This window comes from Lagopus leucura, unplaced genomic scaffold, assembly GCF_019238085.1.
Source record: "Lagopus leucura isolate 7727_CA_CO unplaced genomic scaffold, USGS_WTPT01 Super-Scaffold_100002, whole genome shotgun sequence".
Lineage (NCBI taxonomy): Eukaryota > Metazoa > Chordata > Aves > Galliformes > Phasianidae > Lagopus > Lagopus leucura.
In genome coordinates this window covers 20,303,798-20,310,833 of record NW_024962263.1, presented here as the reverse complement: position 1 = coordinate 20,310,833, position 7,036 = coordinate 20,303,798, and positions in this window count along the sequence as shown.

Here is a 7,036-nt window from a genome sequence, read left to right as displayed (position 1 = left end):
AAAGTTAAGAGTTCTTCCCCTTCTGACCTCTGGAAAAGATTATGACAAAAGGCATTGGCAGTAAAGGAATACAAATCTCATTTGTTAGCAAGTCACAAATTCAAAACCTGCACAAAATCAACTTCAGTTGTAGTAGCTGATATGAGATGACCACGTGCACGCAAACTCCATGGCTGTTAACATTACTGTTTCTGTAACGTTAAGCTTTGCCAGTAACTGCTGTGGAGAACACAGCACAAGTAGATGACAGTAAATTTATGGTGGGACTCCTCTGCTCTTGGGGGGAGCACGTAGGTGGCTCTGTGTTTCTGCTTAGGAATATTCAAAGTTGTTTAAACAGAAAAACTAAAGGGGGCAGTGCTGGCATACCTAAACACAACGGAAGAAAGACTTCACCTCAGTGGAAGTATGACCTACAGATGATTCTCCAAACAAGAGCGGTGAAAATTTCCATATATTTGGAGCTGTGTAATACTGAAGGCTGTTTAAGGGCTAGGTTTAAAGAGTTAATTAATACCTATCTTCCATCTGCTCCGGTGAAAGCATACAGCAGAATTTCTTCATACGAAGGAAAACAGTGGCCCAGATGATCTTGGGACTTGCTGGGCTTTGCATTGTTACATGTGGTTGGTTGGCTGTGGATAGAGCTTAGAGAAGTGGAGCAGCGAGCAGGGTGGAGCATTGGGGCTTGGTGCAGCTCTGAGAAGCTGGTGCTGAAACCAGCCCCACGGTGCCTGTGGGAGCTCACCCAGAGCTGGGCCGCCTGGGGAAATGCAGGTGTGTTCAGTTCAGGAGCATAATGCATGCAGATCGTTGAGTCAACACAGACAAAATCCAGGCCAAGTTTGTTTCTGCGGGACAGCAACGGCCCTACCACACATTTGGGAGAGAAGATGTAACTCATTTTGAACTGGGATAGTAATACAGTAAAACATCCCCATGTAGTTGTTAAGGGAGGTGGGGAGAGGGAGCTCTTGCATTGCATATCAGGTGCATAGCTCTCATCCCTAATACTTGGGTCAGTTGTGCATCCTGTTGTCATAAGACCGTGACTGGCCTTGGTTCCACCAGTATTTTAGTTGGCAGGAAAGGACTGAAAATGTTTTAAGATGGCCAAGTGTTCTTTAAGAATGCTCCCTTTTTTGGTAATGGTGGAAACCCATGGTGAGCACATTCTGGAAGCTTTCCACTAGATGAATCATTGTACTGTGGCATCGACTAACATGCTTTAAATCAGACAAACGCAAAGGTTGTTTTCATTTACACATTTGTTGAGGAAAATCAGAATCTGAGAAATGAAGAGGAAACTTAATTAATTCCAGCGAACTAAAAGTGGAGCAGGGGCTGGTTAGCACAGCTTCTTGGAGGAATGTGTCCATTTCTGAATTGGAGCTGATGAGGTGCCCTTATCCTGACTTTTCTTCAAGATGATAGGGTGCAAAAAACAAAGCAAACGACAACCAAAAACCAAGAAACCCACCAACAACCAAAACAAAAACAACAAAAACTCAACCGTGAAGAGGGAATTACAACTACACACACACAAAAATTCAGTAATCTTGTTACTTATTTTAAAATTCCTGTATCAAGATAGAAAACGCAGCTGCATTTTTTTCTCCACTTGCAGAACTATATTTAGCCAGTGTCTCAAAATGAAGACAGTTATTTGACACAAATTTAAGACAGTTCAAAGTGTGTTGGATGATGCCCTAGGCAGCCTGATCCAGTGGGTAGCAGCCCTGCAGGGAGTTGAAGCTGGGTGGGTGAAATGCTGCATAGTGATGAAAACTAGAGAGATAGTAGCAGGGGGGCGAAGTCTTTGCCTGCAGCAAGCGAGGACAAGCCCAAACACAGACAGCTGTGGATACAAAAACAAAGGAGGGGGAGAGGAAAAAAAAAAAAAAAAAAAATGCTGCTTACCTTCAAAAGACCTCAAGTACACAAAGATCTCTAGCAAGATACCCCTGCCTCTACTACCAACCCCTAAATGAGGTCTGGGAAGGAGTGGATTCTGGCTCCACCCATTCACTCAGGTACATTGCATACAGCTGAGCTCCCCTGGGTTGACCCCACCTTCCCACAGGTGCTCAACCAGCGGTTCAGGCCATGACTTAGCATTTTTCCACTACAGTGGGCTTTAAGGTTCTTTCCAACTCAAACCATTCTGTGATTGTTTTGGGGGTAGTTTACTTTCCTAACACAAAGATGAAGCTAAACAAGGTTCAAGAATGATGTAGGTGGAGAAATAGTGAGGTTGGACTCTCAGATTGTTCAACAACAGATCAAATCACTTTTAGAATGTGTAAATCTAATAATTTCTACCCACATTTAGGGCTGTGCAGTCCATATTTTATTTTTGCTGACCTTATTGCTGAATACAAAAATGGTCCTGGCCTTCTGCACCAGACCCTTTGGTTCGATATCTGAAGTCCTAATTTGCCACAGGGGCATGATTAAGGTCCCCTCAGCAATGAAAACCGGAGTGTTGACCATGACGTCTGCAGGCCATGTAGCTATTACCAGGGGACTATTGATCCCCAACCTCCAATAATGTCCCCCAAGGTGCAAGTAGGCCACACCACTTCAGTCCCACTATTTGGATTCTAAGCAGGGAGGCCCGTTTGGCCTTTCTTTGTGAGTCAATACAAAGGTCCTAGCAGCTGCACTAAGTGAGGTATAAAGGAACGTCAGTATCCCAGTATACCCCAAAATTCTTGCTGCTGCCTTGGTGTGCATCGTAGGGACCGGGAACTCCTGAACCTTGTCTGTTATTGCACTGTGTAGTACTTTGGTCTTTCCCAACCAAACTACCCAGGAATTTTACAGGAAAGCCTGGTCCTTGCACCTTTTTTGGGTTTATAGTCCACCCTTTCTCTTGTAAATGAGTTAGTGAGTCTACTGCCTTTCCTAATGCCCCCAGTGAGTCAGATGTCAACATGAAATTATCAATATAATGGTACAGTTTGATGTTATTAAGATTATTCTGGTCTGCTAGGTCATGTGCCACTAAGCTATGACAATATGTTGGTGAATGTACATACGCCTGGAAACTGAAAGGTCCACTGCCTGCCTCCTCGTGTAAATGCAAACTGACCCTGCAATTCTTCATGAATGGGAATACTGAACAATACATTTGCCAAGTCTAGGACATGGTGGTAGGTTTGTATCTCCCTACTCAATGTGCCCATCAGGGAAGCAATATTAGATACACTACATGAATGAGCAGTGTGATCTTATTTAGTTCTCTGCAATCCACTGTCATTCTCCAAGTGCCGTCTCACTTCAGCCATAGATATTTTATAAAGATTGAGGTGTGCTTAGAAAAAGAAAAGAAAAATGAAAATTATTTATGACTGCCTACACTGTTCCTAAATTACAGAAATTAAATATATATATATATATATATGTACTTCTAGCTAAAAGGAATGTGTTAACTGTAAAACACTTCTTGAGACTTAAGTATGACTTAAGACTTTTTTTTTTAAAGTATTGCACTACATTCTGGGTTTTGCTTTTCTGCAGCAGATCTGGGTGTTTGGTTCTGGGGCAGTTGTGCAGAGCTGAGAGTATCCACTTGGGTGACAGCCTGCTCCGTGACACTTCAGTGCCGTGTCTACTTTGTAACCTTCTCTGTCTCCAGCTGGCAAAGTTAGTTTTCTGTGTCAGAGTGTAATGAACAACAAGGGAAGACTTGCATCTTGGAAGAGCGTGGTCCTTTCAGCAAGTCAGTAGGCAGGACTTAATTGCAGCTTCTGTTCTTCCCATCTGAGCCTGCCTTCTGTATTTATACTGTTGGAACTGTTGGAGAGGGGAGCAGAACTAATAATAAGGGCTCACCTCTGGAACTGTTGTTGATTTGCTTAGATAGTAGTGCTGGAAAGAAAGGGGAAAGGGAATCATTAAAACAACGAGGGAAAGAAAACACTTTAGGCATCTGACAGTTAATTTCCCCTGCATCGGGTAGCACTTGCACAATGGCAGGCTGTAGTCAGATTGTTTCTTGCTTTTTGTCTCAGGTTCTGGTCTTCTCCCCAGCCCAGAGAACACCCAAGCGGAGCAGCAACACTTGGCCTCCTACATACCCTCATATACTGCCACAGGAGGTGCTGGCTTGGTGCTTTTAATCTGTCAGGTGCTTCCATTATGTTTGCTTGATTCACTCCCCTCACCCTCACTAAGGCTTTTGTCTCATCAAATCATGCTGAAATTAATAATAATAAAAAAATTACCACCACCACAAAAAACAAGCAAACAAACAAACAAACAAACAAAAACCACAACAAAACAACAACAACCAAAAAAACCAAAACAACAACACCTTATTAAACTAACCAAAACACCCAGTGCTTTTCCAAAAAGTAGTAGGTAATGGGAAACATTATTTTAGAAAGAAAGGGCTGGTGAACTTGGAGCAATGCTTAGGACTCTTTAAAGGAAAGCTTTGACAACTTCTTAAATCAGTCAGATGGTCAGGCAGCCAAATGAAGTGTCCAGGTATTCCTAAATCCCTCAGTCACCACCATCCCATCCCATATATGCTTTATCCCAGCCAACCTGTCTGCCTTTGCTGGAAGATGGAAAATAGCAACAGAGGTCTGTGCTCATGGGAAGTTCAAAGGGAAGAATGGTGCAAGATTTCTTGTGAGGAACCAGGATATAAGAACTAAGAGTGCTGTTGTGAAGGCAGCTCTCTTGTATGGAAGGGACTACCTTGTCATCAGTGCCTTGCCACAGAAACATCAGGCTCTCTAAAGAAACACTGCATGGATGATGTGTGAATGATGGTGGTAATTGGGTGTGGCATAGCATCATCTGCTTTGGTTGTAAAAGGATACAGCAAGCAGGTGGAGAATGTTCTGTGTTGGTATTGTGCCTGCCTGCAGTTCTGGACCTGTGCTTGAGGATCCTTGTCTGAGGTCTCTTTGTGCCTTCTGAGGAAATAACCTGGATTAAACCTGGATTCAGTTCACTGAGGGAATGGCAAGTTGTCCTTGTTACCAGTGAAGGAGCAGTCAGAATGCAATGAGGAACAACCTCTCTGCAGGCAGTGAGGAGGCTCTGCTGATAGGAGAGGAGACTTCCAAGACTGCAAGCAAAGGTGAATCAATAGTGTTATTTGCCCTCTATTTTTTACTTCTCACATGCTTACAGCCTGACTTCTTGCTTAGGGAGAGAGAAATAAAGCTTATATTGTCTGAAAAAAAGTCAGACTTGCTGCATGTGACTGCCTGTTTCTTCACTTTCTGCTGAAACCCACCATGCAGCAGTGATGCCAGGACTTGTTTTGCAGCTGTGCTCCAGCCCTCCAGCAGTGGGTGCTGCCTACCAGCCCTGCGCTGAGCAGAGAATGCAGCAGGCCTCCTCAGGGCTTGCGGCTGTGGCCATATGCCTGGGGCTGCTGAGTCCCTGCCTGAGGAAACTGAGAATGCGCTACCTTCCTTCTCCCTGTTGAGGGGAAGGAACATCAACCCAGGTTAAACCAGAAACCCCAAACCCACGAGTTCACTGTAGAAATGAGGCCAATAGAAATGGCTCCAACACCTGTGTTCTACTGCTGCACAGAGTGCAAAAGCAACCTCTTTTCCGTGCCCTATCCCAGCCCACCTGTTAAACTGCAGATTTTTTCTAGCACAGCCTCCTGCCAGGCCAGTGATCTCCACAGGGATAGCTGGGCAAGGTCAGGCTGTGCCCTCTGCAAGCGGCCATGGGGAGGCTGTGCTGGGTGCCAACAGCTAATGAGTGCCTCAGGGAGTTATCTCTTGCTGATTTAAAGGCCCTAATTATATTTATGGCCATGTTCTGCATTCTTGGCCTTGGGCAGGAACCAGCTATGAGGTGACCAGGAATGAGCAGATCCTGCTTCATGGACAGGGACAGCTGTCAGTGGCTGAAGAGAAGGAAGGGGCAGCCACAGCGTCCCCAGCCAATGCAGGAGTCTCCGAGGGCTCTCTGGGCAAAACATGGTGGCTGCCCCCAATGACTCCATAGAACAGAACAAACTGTAAGGAGAGCTGCTGCCCAGCCTAAAGCTGAAAATAGAAAGCGACATCTGATCTGGCCTCAATAAGAGGACAACAGAGGCAGCAGAGTCCATGAAGCTGGCCACAGGTGTGAGCAACACCCCCACAGACCTTTGTTAAGCCTTAAATACAGCATCTGCTGTCACATCAGGAGGGCTACTCAGACTGCGATCCCACCTTTGGCCTCCTTGCTGCAGTGGGTGGTGCAGATTTGGTTGCTCTGGAGTGCCCAAGGGACCGAAATATTGTTCAAACACTGAACATTTTTGGTGAAGGAATGTTTTCACAGCTTTCTGAGAGTGCCTTTGGGGCCTTGCCAGATGGGTGGATGAAGGATCTTCTCATGACTTTTGAGTTTATTCATGATGAGAAGAATGCTCTACTTTAAGTAATAAGTATCTTTTTTAACAGGAATAATGAAAATTTTAGGGTTAGTGTGGAAGAAGTACTCTGAACATAGCTAGCAACTTATGAAGGCTTCACGGAAATAAAAAGTGCCTGTCCTGCATCATTTTATGTATACCTTTGGATTTCATTAGCTTCAAGTTGTCCTAGTTTCAGCTGGGAGAGACTTTATTTTCTTTATAGTGTCTGGTATGATGTTATGTTTTGGCATTAGGAGAAAAACAATGTTGATAACACACTGATGATTTAGCTGTTGCTGAGCAGTGCTGTACAGAGCCAAGGACATTTTGGTTTTCAGCTCCTCATGCTTTCCTGCCAGTGAGAGGGGCTGGGGGAGCACGAGGAGCTGTAAGGGGACAGAACTGGGGCAGCTGACCCAAACTGGTGAGAGAGATGTCCCACACCAAATGGTGTGATGTAAAAAAGCTTGAAAAATGGCGGGGAGTTGGCCAGGGGAGCAGCTGCTGTGTGGGGTCTGGCTGGGCACTGATCGTCAGGTGGTGAGCAATTGCGTTGTGCATACCTTGTTTTGGGTGTATGTATTTATATATACATATATATAATTATCATTACTATTATTATTTTTTTTCCCTTCATTTTCAGTTTTAGTA